Genomic DNA, 15505 nt, shown 5'->3' with positions numbered 1-15505 from the left:
AAGGCCAGCTTGACCTACATCGAAAGTTTTAGGTCTCCCCCCACACCTGGTCTCAAAAAGGAAGGAAGGAAGGAAGGAAGGGAGGAAGGAAGGAAGGAAGGACAGACAGACAGGACAAGACAAGATACTGGGAAGCAGCAGTGAAGTAGAGAATCCTGGTGAGGAAGAAGTGATCATATCTCACCTCTTCCTCTCACCCGCTCGGTCTCTCTCATGCAGACACACATACACACTCTCACTCTCTCTCTCTCTCTCTCTCTCTCTCTCTCTCTCTCTCTCACACACACACACACACACACACACACACACACACACACTTGTACACCCATTCTCACACATATTTCTGATATGTCCTCCAGAGGAAGAGCCAAGGCTGCTATGACAGGAGAATGCAGAGGACTTTAGTGCCTGAGTGTAGGGCTTGGGGAAGTTAGAGACCAAGGTGGCTGCTTTGATAGAAATGGTGTAAGACTGATGAGGGTAGAAGGAGGAGTCTGTAGGCCTGAGGAGCACAAGTACATGTACTTACACCATAACTCTGGAGGTCAGTGTCTTGGAACAGAAGACCTTATTGAGCAACCATAGATACTAGCTGAACAAAGAACCAGGCCCCTAGACCAGCAATGCTCAGCCTGTGGGGTCTGACCCCTTGGGGTCGAATGACCCTTTTACAGGTGTTGCCTGAGATCACCGGAAAACACAGATATTTACATTGAGAGTCATAACAGTAGCAAAATGACAGTTATGAAATAGCAACAAAAATAATTTTACAGCTGGGAGTCACCACAACTTGAGGAACTGACTAAAAGGTCGCAGCACTGGGAAGGCTGAGAACCACTGAGCTAGACTATTGTATAGCTGCCAGCAGGGCTGGAGCACAGCTGAGAAAGCTGAAGACACTTTTTCTGAACTTCGAGGAGGGAGCTTGGCCATGGCTAAGAGGAGCTGATAAGATGGGGCCAGCAAAGGTGTGGGGCAGAGGAATCTTCCAAGCAAAGGAGGTCCTAGTTCCTGGGTTGGCTGGACTAAGAGTCTAGGTAATTTATATGACACATGGGAAGGCATGGAGCTATGTATGTGGCCATGAGATTTGATCAAGATTTCAACATAAATAGATATGTGTTTGTGTGTACTCACGTGTGCACATGTGTACATGACTAGGAGGCCAGAGGAGGTGTCAGGTGGCCTGCTCTGTTGCTTTGTGCCTTAGTTCTCTGAGAGTGTTTCTCACGGATCTGGTGCTAGGCAGGCAGCAGGTACCTGTGATCCTCCTGTTTCTACTCCTCAGTGCTGGGACAGCATGTGTTTGCCCACAGCCAACTTTTGATGTACTGGGGATTTGAACTCAGGTCCTCATGCAGTGCAGCAAGTGTTCTTATTGAGTCGTGTCCCCAGCCCATAAACAGTATTATTTTGGTTTTGCCTAACACCATTAACTAAATTATCTCTTTTCCCACCCTCATTTTCTGGCCTTTGTACTTAAATTTAAAACACCAAAGAATTTTTTTTATTGGTATGGAAGCATCACAGACCCCATTAAGGGACCATTAAGTCTCCTTGGTTTAAGTACCCCTGTTGGCCAGAGTACCGTGGGAAGGGCACATTGGGGAAGCAAAGCCAACTTTGGCTGGCTCTGTGCCCTGAGCTGCTTCCTGTGTCTGTGCTGCCCGCTGCAGAGTCCCCACATCCTTGGCTTGACAGGGTCACCCAGGCAATGCTGCATTCCCCTGGTGAGGTAGGCTGACAGGCGCCCTGGTAGAGGGTGCCTTAGAGTCCCAGCCACCTCTTGCTCTGTTTCCTCCTCAGAGGGGACTTCTCAGGGCTGCTTCCCACCTTCCACCCCACCACACCCCTGCTTCACCTCAGCTGCTAGAACTGTGTGGCAATGACATCTTGAGTTATTTTTAGAGCATTACATAGTCATCTCTCTGACTTGGGTAGATTGCTGTCTGAGGAGCTTCTTTAGGAGGCTGAGCAAGGCACAGAAGCGACGTGGATGCTTTCACAGTGAACATTGACTTCTTACTGGCCTCGTCATCCTGAAAGAGGACTGATCCTTGGCACTGGGTTGGGTGAGGCGGGCTGTATCCACCACACAGCACGACTCATTCACAGGGAAGTGTTCCTCCAGGAGAGTGTCCCTGCGACTGAGCAAGTCTGTGGAGGCAGGCTCTGAGTGTCGGGGATGGAGCTGCCTCTTAGGTGATGAAAATGGTTTAGACATGATGGCTACGTAACCCCACGTGTGTGCCCGTGCTGGCTCTGTTTTTGCTAAGGCGACATAGCCAGGGTCATCTGGGAAGAGGGAACTTCAGCTAAGAAAAATTCCTCCAATAGATAGGCCTTTTAGGCAAGTTGTGGGGCATTTTCTTGATATTAATAATTCGTGTGGGAGAGCATAGCACATTGGAGGACAGTGTTGCTCCTGCACAGGTGGTCCCAGGTAATACCCAGCAGACTGAGCCAGCTGTGGAGAGGGCTTCTGCCAGGTTCTTTCCCTGCCTTGCCTCACAGATGGACTGAGGGTGAAAAGCCTTTCCTCACCAGGTTGCTTTTCATTACAGTGTTCATGACAGCAATAGAAACCAAACTAAGATAGTACTAAAAAGCCACTAATGTATGTGGTGGAAATGAGTCATGCTGCTGTCAACATGAAGCACTGTCTCTTCTGTAAAGGACATAGTAATAGTTTATTGTGAGCCAATGTGAACGGCAGCATTCGTGCTGGGAACATGAGAACTGGGTTACCTTATACAACATACTCCACTACAGGAGACATCACAGGACAGAAGACAGGAGTCAGTGTGCTCGCACTGTCTATCTGTAGGGGCGTCAGGCAGACAGCAGAGATCTTCTTAGTGGGTTTAGGGACTGGCGCATTCTTAGCATATAAAATTGGTAGAAGTTGGAGGTCCCTCAGGCTTTGTGGCTCTCCTGAGGTTTCATGTAGCAGTTATGAAGATCTCAGGGCAGATATAGCAGTTAATGATAGATGGCTATTAAATGCAGTGAAGAACCCAGTTAGCTCTGCCTCCTGCAACATTCAAACTCCTCCAGTTGAGATATCGTGGTTAGCCAGTGCCAACAGCCTGCAGGCTCTTCTGTATAACTGTGGCTTCTTCCAAGAGCTTGAAGCCACAGTATTGGAACTGTTGCTAAAATCCCTTCCCGGAGAGTTATGAAGAACACCTACCTATCCATCCTCAGAAATTCCTAACCAGAGAGAAAAGAACAGTTCCACTGTGCCTAACTCTGGGAACCAGTGGATTCATCGGGCTTCCTGACAGAGCAAGCATAGGTGAGCAATACTGGAAGGAGAGTAGGTGGCCTAAAAGTGTCTGCACTTGAAAGTACCAAGCATGGCTTCCCCATGGCCATCTCAGAGCCTCCTTCCTTCGTCTTCCCCATGGTATATACTCTACGTAGCTTGTCTGTCATGTGCATTTGGGGGAAAATTAAATACAAATGCCTGGGAGGAGTGGCTGGTTACTCAGAAGAGGGTCCTTCTGTGACAGAATGAGCAGTTATCACACCCAGTTATGGAGGCCCTTGGCGAGAAGACCTAGCTGTTCTGAGGACAGCAGTAGGTCCATCCAAAGACTGCATTATAGCAGCAGCACAGATTACATCTCAGAAAGCTGTGATCTTAAAAAGTCAGAGGCATTCATACAGCTTGGAGATGCTGTATGATCTTGTAACTGTAAATCTTGATGGCATCCAGTATTAGAGAGGGTACCTGGCATAGTTGTGTGGGTGCAAGCCAGCACCTGAGGGAGGCCAAGGCAGGAACTCAAGCAGGAGCAGAGAAGAAACCATGCAGGGAAGCTGCTTGCTGGCCTGTTCTCCATGGCTCTCTTTGCTTCCTTGTTTTGATAAAGAGTCTTACTATGTATCTGCCTGTAGTAGGCTGTGCCCTCTCCTCCCATATCAGTCATTAATCAAGAGAATGTCCCACAGTATGCCTGCAGGACAGTCTGACAGAGACTATTCTTCCCAGCTATTTCTTAGTTCGTGTCAAGTTGACAAATTAGCACATGGAGACTAGGCAGTTGGTAGGTGTGACATGGGCTGCAGTCTGCAAACTTTTATGGGGCTAGAAATTCTTGGAAGTTTGGGTCCCTGCTACTCTCAGAGTCAACGAAGGGAAACCAAGCTCTTCTCTCTGCTGGCAAGGGTAGGCTCTTCTTACTCTGCTCTGTTTACATTAACAGCCCTCCCATGCTTCTCTGCTGATACCGTGCTACCTCCCTGACTGGGGACATCCTCCAAGAGGTAGCCAGAGCATCTCTTCTGTGATCCTGGGTTGCTGGGACTATGGGATATACATGGTAGGGAGCAGCAACCCCCTTTGAGAGATCCTGTGTGTTGACGACAGTGGTGCCTGTAGAAGGTTTGTTCTGGCCGGACACAGGCCTTGAGGTTTTCAGCCTTGGCTTCTGTCTAGAGAGAAAGAATGAACACCATGCAGCTGAGGTAGAAGGGTTTGTCACTGGATTCTGGCCAACTCTGCAGCAGTTTGACCTGCAGTTGACCCAGGCTGGGCTTGGAAGAGGAATTAACATGGACAGATAGACCATGTAGGATGTAGGATGATAGACCATAAGGAGTTTATTTCCCACACACTTAACACTATGGGTGCCTTGCATAATGAACAGGAAGGGAGAGAGGAATGTGTCATGTGGCCCATTGGAAATCAGCATAGTACTCTGCTTCGCTTCAGTAAGCAGCATGTTAAGGAAATTTTGTGTCTGTCTCTTTCTCTTTGGAGGGAGAAAATGGATTCTATAAATCAGAAATATTGTTAGTACTTTTAAAACCCAGTTCTTTTGTCTCTGAGGTAAGGAGGGCCAGTAAATAGCTTAGCAGACTCTCTCTTGAGGGATCTAAAAAGAAATTTTAATTATTTTTCACTTAGTGCTTTGGTAACTTCTAAAAGGAGCCTGGTTTGGGAATATTATTTGGGAGTTCCTCTGTTTATGGGTTCCAGGGCCGTCTGCATTATCTCTGTCCTGTTACTAGGTTGCTATTTCCTTTCTTGTAAGTTTACAGCAGGCATCGACCTCTGCTAGAAGTTGGTCATTATTTGTTATGAACTAAACTCTGCTCCTATATTCATATGTTGAATCTCCACTTCCCAGTGTGAATATGTTTGGATGTTGGACCCTTAATGAGATAAACAAAGTTAATCGAGGCCATAAAGACAGGGCTGGTATCCATTGAATTGTCCTTACATAAGTAGGAAGAGACGCCAAGGCTCACACTCAGAGGGCCCCAGGGCCACACGATGAGAAGATTGCTGTTTTTAAAACAGAATTCCAAATGTCCAACTTACCAAATGAAGACTTGGGAGTCAGATGCTGGGTTTAAGCCTGCTGGCTCAGAGAGGCAGCGAAAGCGCTCAGCTGACCTTTCTCCTCCACTGACATCCTGAAGGAAAAGGCTCCTGCTCCTTCTTCACACTGTCTTAATACCCTTCAGCTCAAGACCTCCTTTGTCTTTCCTGGGGTTTCCAGTCCATTTCTGTCAACTGGTTGTTTGCTGCACACCACTTGACCTATGGTTGATTTTGTTTACAGAAAGCTCTTGTGTTAGAGGTGTGGGGTAAGTCTGAGCCACACCACAACAAGAAACAGGTTTTTCCAGTTTCCAATCTTGGGGTTTACAATGTGATCAAATACCCTGCAGCAGAAAACGGAAGTCTATAAGTCAAAGAAAGAGTTGCAGGAGGAATCACACCAGACACTTGAGTCTTGGGCTTCCAGTTTTTATATCTGTGTTTTGTTATAGCAGTGAAACTAGACTGAGAGTGCATAGGTTTTCATTAGGTTTGGGTCTAAAGCTGTATTCTTTATTAGCTTGAATCTTGGGATAAGCCATAATCTTCCTATGCTTTGATATCCATTTCTGTAGTACAGAGTGTGCATATGTCCCAGGAGTTATATATACTGTATGTTATATGTAATATGATGCTATCTATACAATAATACACATGTTACTTTAGTTTTAATCATGTCAGGGGATTGACTACATTGGGTCTAGATCTCAAGCTCTGGTTCTCAGGTTGTGAGCAAGGCAGTAGTTGATGGGAAAGACTGCTGACCCTAGGATAGAGTGTGGGGATTCATCTCAGTTTTGGCTCTTTTGGATATGGCCGTTGCCAGTAGCTAGATGATTACAGCACAGTTTCGTTGTGTACTAGGGTGTAGTGGTGCTTGGTTGGGTGATTTGGATTTTTATAGATGACACCTGTGGTTGGATCCTATCTCTCTCTGGTTCCAAGCATGACTGTCCTGTGCTCTTTCTCCTCTTGTGGGGCTATGTGTTGGGCGGGATCTTACATAAAGACATCCATCTCAGGAGCAGCCCTCACTGATCTTGTTCTCATTCCTAGTAGCCTGTCTCGTTTTGGTGCCTGGGATGTAGTGGTGCACAATTATTGTCATTTTATAAACAGCGTTATCAAGATGAGATCTGTCGATGTTACAAATCAGCTATCTACCACGAGGCCAATATTTTAATACATTTATAGTGCTAATACTTTATTTTTTTCTCCTTCATCCTTCCTCCCACATTCTTTCCTCTTTTCCTTGGGTGGAACCCATAGTTCTGGTCATGCTAGTGAATACTATACCATCCATGCTGGGCCACGGCTCTAGCCCTGCTTTCAGCCATTTTTTCAAAAATGAGTAAGTGCGTCATTTAGCAGTGCTTCATAACTTCTGTACATTCAGTCAGTCATGGTGTGATGAGTGCCTGTCATCAGAAACTCAGAAGCATGGTGGTCAGCATTGGGATAAACAGCGTCACATGGCATGTAGGCCCTCATTGTCAGGACAGCACTGGGTGGCCAAGCTTGGTCTTCCCTTTCTCAGTCAGCTGTTTGTTAGCTACTGAGCAGAGCCTCCCAGTGATTATCCACAGTCTGTGTCCCAGGCTTCATCTCCCCACCCTCATGGGAACTGCTGACTATATTAGTCCCTTCCTCTTGCTGCTGTGTCAAAACTCCTAACACAAGCAAGTGCAGGAAGGAGGGCTCATTTCTTAGATGTGACTGCCAAAGCCAGTGGTCTAATGGTGGTCGCTGATCGATATGGACACCACGTTATCAAAGTTTGTCAATCCAGTCTAACTTGAGTGGCGCTTCCTTCTCAGTGTAGAGTTGTGTTTATAAACGGCTTGAAGTATGTGTGTCTAGGTAGCCACACTAATGTTTTAAGTCGCTGCATATCAGCTTGAGTATTCTGAGAACTCCTGTGTGTATGGTCTGAATCAAATGTGTTGGTGTGTCATCATGATATCATCCTGTGAGTTCTTATGAGGGGAACAGAAGATGCCAATACAATATAAAAGGTTGGGCTGGTGAGGTGGCTCAGTGGGTGAGTGTAAAGCAAACAACCCTATCACTGTGAATTTGGTGTTCTGAATCCCAAACCATCGGATATTTTATGTTAAGTATGTGTTCCCATGTGTGTATGTATTCCTGTGCATACATATAAAGTCTCAGAAAAACAGTCTCAAGCTCACTACCAACATGTTAATGAGTACCTAGAGGTGACAGGTCCTGTTTGAGCCTGTCCTGCCCTCCTCACCTCAGGGCCCGTTACCAGAGCACACAGCCAGCGCGTGCATCTCTACTGCCAGGCCGTGGTATGCATTCGCCCAGCTCCGCAAGTTTATTCTCACTGCCAGGTGTGTGAGGCGTCCGTGCCCCTCCAGCTTCTTCTGTGGTTGAGCCTGCAGGGGAGGCCGGCAGCAGCCTCAAGCAGGGGGCTCTGTTCATTTCCAATCTCTAGATCCCATTTTCTTGTGTCTGAAAAGTGCCAGGGCATTTATTTGAAGTGTTGCTCTCAGAGCAGGTTAATCTAACTCCCCCTCAGAGGGCACTTGACCCAGAACCGTTCTTTCCCTGAGGCAGGGTGATTTTCTTAGAATAGATCTTGATGTCCCTCATAGTCAATATTCCTAGGTATAGCCTAGGCTCTGGGGCAGGTAGTTTGAAACTTTGTTGTAACTAAGGCATTTGCTCCTAGTCGGGTGGCCATTCCTCTTGTCTTCTCCCAGGGCTCCTGTCTCTGTGTGGAAGGTCTCATTTGCCTGCCTCCAGCACTTGCTACTTTGTCTCCGGTCTTTGTGGACCCACGTCCTTCCCACTTAGATGGAGACTGCTGTTGTCTGTGCCTTCCAGTGATCCCTGCAGCTTCTCACTTCCCCAGTGGTTTTCTGTTTCCTGTGTTCTTCCTCAGCGCTGCACTGTCTAATCTTCAGTGGCTCGCGTCATCTGTACTTTGTCTTGCGGCTTGTCCTGAAATAGAAGTTTGCAGTTACATGGGTATTTTTGGTATATTTTTATTACCTGTAGGTGATCCTCCCCCTTCTTCTCTTCCTCCTTCCCTTCCTTTCCTTTTCCCTTTTCCTCCACCTCTTCTCATTTTAAGTCAGAGTTGTGCTATATAGCACAGGTCAGCCTAGGTAGTAGCCATTGCAGTCCAGCCTGGCCTTGCACCTGCTCTCTTTCTGCCTTGGCGCCTCTGAGTGCTGCTATGCCAGGCAGGAGGACCACAGGTATGGGGACCAGAGCTCTGTCTTCTGTCATTTCCAGGAACACAACCACTTGCTCCCTGAACCGACTGGGCTTGCTCTCCTCTCCCCTATCATTGGATACCTTCTTCCCTTCATCCTTAGTACCTCTCCACTCTTCAGCCACATCTCCATCTCAGTGGCCTTTTTCTTACTGTGGGGCTTCCTCAACATGGAAGGGAACCAAGACCACTGGGGGGTTACGGTCGGTTTGCACTCCACTGTTTTCTGGTTCCAAAGCAGCCTTTACCTATGTGCTGAATGGCTGACTTGGTGACCTCTCAGGCTTTTGAGCAGTTGTCCTTTGTAATCCATCTGTACTGGTGCTACCTAGGCCTGTGTCTGTTAGTCTGCCTTGGCCTAATTAAACTGCAGGGTTTGCATGGGCCCTGCCTCTAGTCCCATTGTAAATGCCATCATGGGCTTTGGATTATTTGTTTGTTTGTTTGTTTATTTATTTATTTATTTATTTATTTATTTTTTGTTCTTTTTTTCGGAGCTGGGGACCGAACCCAGGGCCTTGCGCTTCCTAGTGGATTTTATTTATTTAAAGACATTTTATTTTTTTATTTTGGAGGTTGTTTTTTAGATAACAGCTTGACAAAAAAGGGTGAGGAGACTCCCTAATGGGGCAGTGAGGGAGGAGTTTAAGCTATGTTCTGTTGGTTGAACTGTCTGCAGGACCTTGCATGAAGCTAGAACTGAACATAATTATGGGGGTGGTGCTGTGGAGGAATGGGGACTCTGTGAGGAGAGGGGGCCGGCGTGTGTGGAACGACACCCTCAGTCTTTCAGGGGAAGCCCTGGGGTTTGCAGTGTGCCAGCAGCAGGTTCTCTGGGCACAGGGCCTGGCATCGGATCCTGTGCTCCTTCAGTTCTCAGGCCTGTGGCAGGGCTGTAGACGCATAAACCTCAGACTCTGCCTGAGGGTGAGCATAGATCCTGGAGCACTGGTGGAGCAGGCGCTGCCGATGGCTAGCATAGATTCCTGCACGTAGTTGGAGGCTGGCTGGTGCAGCACCTCCCAGGCGACGGGCACCACACAGTCCCACTCGTGACCAGGGGCTGTGAGAGTGCGGCACAAGGCCCTGGCTGGGTGTGTCAGGGAGGTAAGCATGCTGCAGCCTCAAAGGCTTCAGGCTTGCTGGATGTTTGAAGTGCATGGGCACAGACAAGCTGTAATATGAGATTGATTCGGGTTCTGGGGTTTTGCAGATCTTCACAGCATAGGTGTTGCCAGGGGCCTCAGAGCAGATGGTGTAGTAGCAAATTGCATTCCCCAAGTGACAAGAAGGCTCATTGCATATCAGCTTGAAGAGTGACCAGTTATTCTCCTTGAAGTGCAGTTCCTTTTTCTGGTCACCCATGAAGAGGTCTTCACACTTGGTCACTAGGTGGGCCAGGGACTATGTGTAGAGGCCACCAAGCTTGGCATAGGTGCCCTCGTCCTCGCTGCTGCCGGAGGCCTGGCTGGACACACCGAGCCGGGAAGACGAGGTGGGTGGCTGCTCTGCACTAGAGACTGGGACTTCCACAGTCACCTTTGCTTTGGCTGCTTGCCCACCCCAGAGCTGGAGCCCAGGGGGCACTGACTTTGAAAGCTTTCTCCAAAGGCCCAGGCGAGGAGAAGACATGGTGGGAATGGTTTTCAGAGTTCAAGGAGTAGCTAAAAGGAGGGTCATCACGGGCACAAACACGGGCTTCTGAGTGGCTTAGGTTCAGCTTGGGACTAGCTGTCTGTTGCTTAGGGGAAGCTTGGGTGCAGAAGAAGCCCTCAGGGAAAGAGGCTGCATGGCTCACTGTCTTTTTCTGGGGTGGAGGAGGAGGCTGCACAGGACCACTGGGGGACACACCCTCTGTGGAGCTGATGGAAAAGGGATGGGAGCCTGTGTTTTCCCCACTGACGCTGAGTTGGCTCATATTTGGGCCTCCACTGCAGGTCTTGGAGTCCAAGGCTAGCGTGTTGAGGGAGCCTGTCTGTGGTGAAGCTGACTCGGGCCCCCTGAGGGAGGCCGAGGCTTTCTGCAGTGCTCTGGCTCACTGTCTCGCGTCGTCGTCGGAGCAGCTCTTGCTCATTTTAACAGGGGCCTGACTTTGGAGGTGGGGAGGAAGTGAGGATGCCTCTATTCTGCCTGTGTCTTTCAGGAAGTCATAGGCAAAGGAAGCGGATTTGCTCATCCCAGCATTAGTTTTGCTGTTCTGCCCAGAGGAGCCATCAGTGAGATGGAGGAGGAGCTGGTTGAGGAGTCTGAATGGTCTGCAGTATCCGTTTCCTCCTCTCTCCCTAGTCTGGTATCTTAGCTCCCTCCAGTCCATGGCTGAAGAGGAGGTGGTAGGGGACACTTGGCAGGGTCACCGGTGACAACACCATTGTGTCTGGCAGGAAGTTAGATCAGTACGGACAGCTGGGTTCTAACTCTGCTGCTACCTGTGTTCCAATACCTGCCTCTAGATCCACATTAGACGCCATCCGTGGCTGAGGGCGCCATCCGCGGCTGTAGGTGCCATCCGTGGGCTTTGCTTTACTCTTTTATTTATTCTAATGTAAGACTCAAAAATGCTGCTGCTGTCACTGCTGTCTTCCAGAATCCTTTTCTAAATAGGCAGTTTAAATAACACTAGTAAATCCTCCCTTAATAATAATTCCCCCAGACAAAGCACGATGTAAGGAAACTGCCAGAGGGGACCTGGAAGGCAAGCAGGCGGCTGGTAATGGGCCAGTTGATTATTGAGGGTTAGAGCTCATCCTGGTGCTTGGAAGCATCAGGTCTGCAGGCTCCCTAGAGCCGCTGCCCAGCCAAGTCCTTTGGTGGCTCCTTTGGGGTAGGGGCAATAGTGACTCCTTAAGCTTTAGGGCAGGAGTGACATAGGTTCTCCTGTCACTCTCGGTGACAGAGAAATGTCATCATGAATCTTGTATGTGGATTAATTCTTCATAAAACATGTTGAAATTTTCCTTAACTTTTTACTTTGAAGACTTTAAGCTGACACCTAAGTTTACCAGATCTTCTGGTTTGGATCTGACATTTTCCTTTAAGTTCATGTTGGGGATGCTTTTTCCCCAGCAGGTGATGGGCGATGCTTTGGGGGGTTGTGACTGGCATGGTTGGTCATGCAGGGTGTTCATCTGAAGGTTATGCTTACCAGTGTCTTTACCTTGCTCACTGCCTTTTGGTGTACCTTGATGTGAGCAGCTTCTACCGTATCTTCTCGGCACAGTGAACCTCTCCATGCCTCATCTACCGTAATGGACTAAAATTCCCTCAAACTGGGAACCAAGTCGCTGAGCCAAAACTTACTCTCCTTCCATTAGGTGTTGCTGGCAGGCGTTGCTGTAATGACACACAGGTTTCCAGTGCTAGAGGTGTTTGTGTTTTACACACTTTACACATGTTTACTTTCAGTCTTTTTTTCCTGTACAGACACATGCAGGTACACACATCATTATATGAATATTTGAAAGGATTTTCCCACATCGTCCTAGTTTGCTTTCTATTGCTGTTGTATACACCATGACCAAGAACAACTCGGGGAGGAAAAGGGTTTATTTCAGCTGACAGCACATTCCATCATAAAGAGAAGGCAGGAAACTGGAGGCAGGAACTGAAGCAGAGGTCATTGAAGTGTACTACCCCCTGGCTGGTCCGCTGCAGATTACTTAACCTGTTTTTTTTACATAACTCAAGACCACCGCCAGGGGTGGCACTGCTTTCAGTGATCTGGTCCCTTCTACATCAATCATTGATTAAGAAAATGCCCCCACTGACTTGCCTGCAGGCCATCTATCTGTTGGCTGCGTTTTCTTATCAAAGTTCCTTTTTTCCAAATGACCTTGACTTTGTTGACAAAAAGTCAAAACAACAACATTGCTATTTTTGCTCCCTAACCCCTGAAGCACTGATCTCCCAGAACAAGGATGTTCTTTCTCATTTCCTCAACGTCACTGCGTGGCTGAGATAACTGATAGCAGGGCTGTCGTTGAACAGTCACAATCCCTTAAGTGTTCCTAATGTGCCTTGTATGGTGATCAGGAGCTAGGCAAGGTTTGTACTTTGCTCTTGGTTGGGCTGCCTTGAGTCTTCGGTCTGAGCTCTTTTGGTGCACTGTGCTTTGTGTTGGAAATGCAGGGTTGGGCGAGCCTACATTCTTGCTTTTAAAGAGGCCATGGCCAAGAGGCAGCAATGTTATGATTTAGTATTAAGGAGTCAGAACTCATGGGGCCCTCTGCAGGCAGCCTTTTTCCAGAGTTTCATTTTGCTTTTCTAACAGATGCCATCCAGCCTCTTGGGCTGCATCCTTACTGTGCCCAGCTGGCTTCTGGGCGTCCTTCTGTCCCAGGCATGTCTGAAGCCCACAGTGTGAGCTCTCTTTATGCACCCTGGAGCCCAGAAGCTCGCATCACTCTGTCTGGGAACACCTAGCATACTTTCCTAATAATTTGTCTTCAACTTTGGGGGTTAAAGGGAACACAGCAGAGAGGGGCTCTAATTGTGTGCCAACTAACATTAGTGACAAACAGCTGAAGGAGTCTGGTTTTATGTTGCTGTGCCAATTCTTGCAGTCTTTCGATGTCAAGGGGAAAATAATTGTTCCTTAGAAATGTGGTTCACTTGGCTAGATCCCTGGGGCTGCCATTGCAGCAATAGCAATGAGTATGTCTGAGCGGCCATGCTGTGGTGGCTTAGTTCACTACTTTTATGCTAAGCCCTTGCTTTAGTCCTAAAATTCCAAGCCCAAGGCTGTTCATGGAGCCTGTCACACTCCCAGATTTTCTGCCCAGTAGGGGTCTCAGGCTGGAATGCCCATAGACAGGGCTCACAGAAGTGAGGAACTGTGCATGTCTGAGGGATGAAGAAGAGTGTCTTTGGAGGAGGAACTAGGGGAGGCACTTTCCCTGTCTAAAGGGGTAGCAGCCTGAACCTGGTCATTGCAAGACTTCCCAGGCAGCTTTTGCTCATGGCCTTTTCAAAATGAACCCAGATCTTTAGGTGAAGTAGTCTTGAATTGTTTGCACCTATTTGGAAACTCCTTGCGCCTCTGAGGTTTACGTAAGCCCGAGAACCTCTGACCCATTGTTCCAGCTCATGTGCTGTAATAATACACTCTCTTCAGTAGCATTTCTGTGTCTGCTGTGTGGCCTCCACTGCTGCATCTTGTTTTTATTATTATTATTATCATTTTAACATTATTCCTTCATTCACAGTCTACTCTCAGCCTGTGGTCTCAAGAGGCTGAGATTTGATGAGACTATTATGATTTGTTCCAAAGCCAAATTGAGTTTCAGCTTGGTGTTCAGATAGTATGTCTCAGCCTGCCAGCACTGCAGCAGCGTGAACACTGACTGTGTGTATGCCCTTCCAGCTGGTCCTTCCCGCCTTCCTCAAGAGCAGGGTGCAAGAGAAGAAGAGCAATCTGATCTCCCAGTTGCCCTCCAGTGGTTTCTGGGTCCTGACAGCCTGCATTGTCACAGAGGGCTGTGTGGCTTAGGGTTTGGCTCCTCAGGTTTGCTATGCTGTACTTACATTTGTCAAGAAAGCATTCTTTTTAGTATAAGACATTTAATTCATCTTGAAGTCCTCGTGTTTAGACCGTTATTATAAATCCCCCTCTGAGGAGCACACGCAGCGGTGGGAGTGCTGGTGTTTCTCTCCCGAGGGATTCATGTTTGTGTGAACTTCAGCATGCGTGAGTGTGGAAGCCAGAGCTTGAGATCAAGTGTCTGAGTCAGTTGTTCTCTGTAGACATTAGTTTTTTCCAACCTACTTTAATAACAGTCAACAACCACTCACCAGATGGGTGGAAGAGAAAAGTTATTAGGCTATGGGGGAAGCAGACCTGTTTGGCAATAGCACTCTGTAGGTGAGCTCAGTGTTCTTTGTCAGCAGTTCAGTCCCATAGCAAACACCAAATGCGGTCAGCAGTTTCAGCCCAGTCTTCTTGCAGGCAGACACCACTCACAAACCAGCAGCTGCTGTCCAGTGCTGAGGAAACTGCAAGGCTCACCAATTGCCTTAGCTGCTAAAGCACAGGAATCCCCTCTCAATGGCCGTTACCACAAGCTGTAAGGTGAACCAATACATGCTTGATGTTAGTGAAGAGTAGCGAGGCAGAGCAGAGCAGAGCAGAGCAGAGCAGAGCAGAGCAGAGCAGTGCTCCCATTCCCACTGTCTGTGGGTCATAGTTATACTCATAGTTATACTCCGTCCTCACTGGTCCTTCCCCTGTGTCTGCTCCAGGAAAACATCTTTCCCCTGTGTCTGCTTCAGGAAAACAGCCTTTCACCTGTGTGCCTAGCAAAACATCATTGGACATAACTGACTTTCTGAAGACGCTAGAAGTTTCCACTTCAGCGCTCTACCTTATGCGTGAAGCAGGGTCTCTCACTGAACCAGGGACTCATGGTTTGGGTAGACTGGCTGGGCAGCAAACTCAGGGTTTCTCTTGTCTCTGGGATCTCAGGGGCCTGCTGCCGTACCTAGCTCTTTATTTGGGTTCTGGAGAATGAACTCAGATCTTTATGCTTATGTTGCAAGCTTTTATAAACCAAGACGTCTTCTGAGCCAAGAAATTCTTTTTAAACTTTATATTATGAAGTAATTTTAGATTTATAAAATAATTATAAAGATAATAAAATAATTCCCATTTTTTTTGCTTGGGTCACTAGTTACTAATAATATTTTATAATAATTGGGACACATTTATCTGTCTACATATATGTGTGTCTTATTTACCCACCTAACCTTTTGTAGTGTAGGTAGTCAAGTTAAAAGCAAGCATCATGATTTTTTTCCTTAAACACTTTTCATACATGGATACTTCCTTACATGACTGCAGTGTGGCAGGAAGTGAGCACTGCAGCATCATTGTGACTGCAGTGTGGGTGTAACATACAGGAAGTGAGCACTGCAGCATCATTGTGACTGCAGTG

General features: G+C 47.6%; 1 protein-coding gene and 1 pseudogene across 13 annotated transcripts in view; one reads left to right on the top strand and one right to left on the bottom strand.

Annotated features, from left to right (window-relative positions):
* Snx29 (sorting nexin 29) overlaps positions 1-15505 on the top strand; it is a 413834-nt gene that overhangs the window by 144296 nt on the left and 254033 nt on the right. The window lies entirely within an intron of this gene.
* Positions 9369-11047, bottom strand: LOC148002744 (inactive tyrosine-protein kinase PRAG1 pseudogene; annotated as a pseudogene).

The sequence above is a fragment of the Rattus norvegicus genome, chromosome 10 (genome assembly GCF_021556685.1).
Source record: "Rattus norvegicus strain SHRSP/BbbUtx chromosome 10, alternate assembly SHRSP_T2T, whole genome shotgun sequence".
In the NCBI taxonomy this organism is placed as follows: domain Eukaryota; kingdom Metazoa; phylum Chordata; class Mammalia; order Rodentia; family Muridae; genus Rattus; species Rattus norvegicus.
This window is presented reverse-complemented; position numbering and strand designations above follow the sequence as displayed.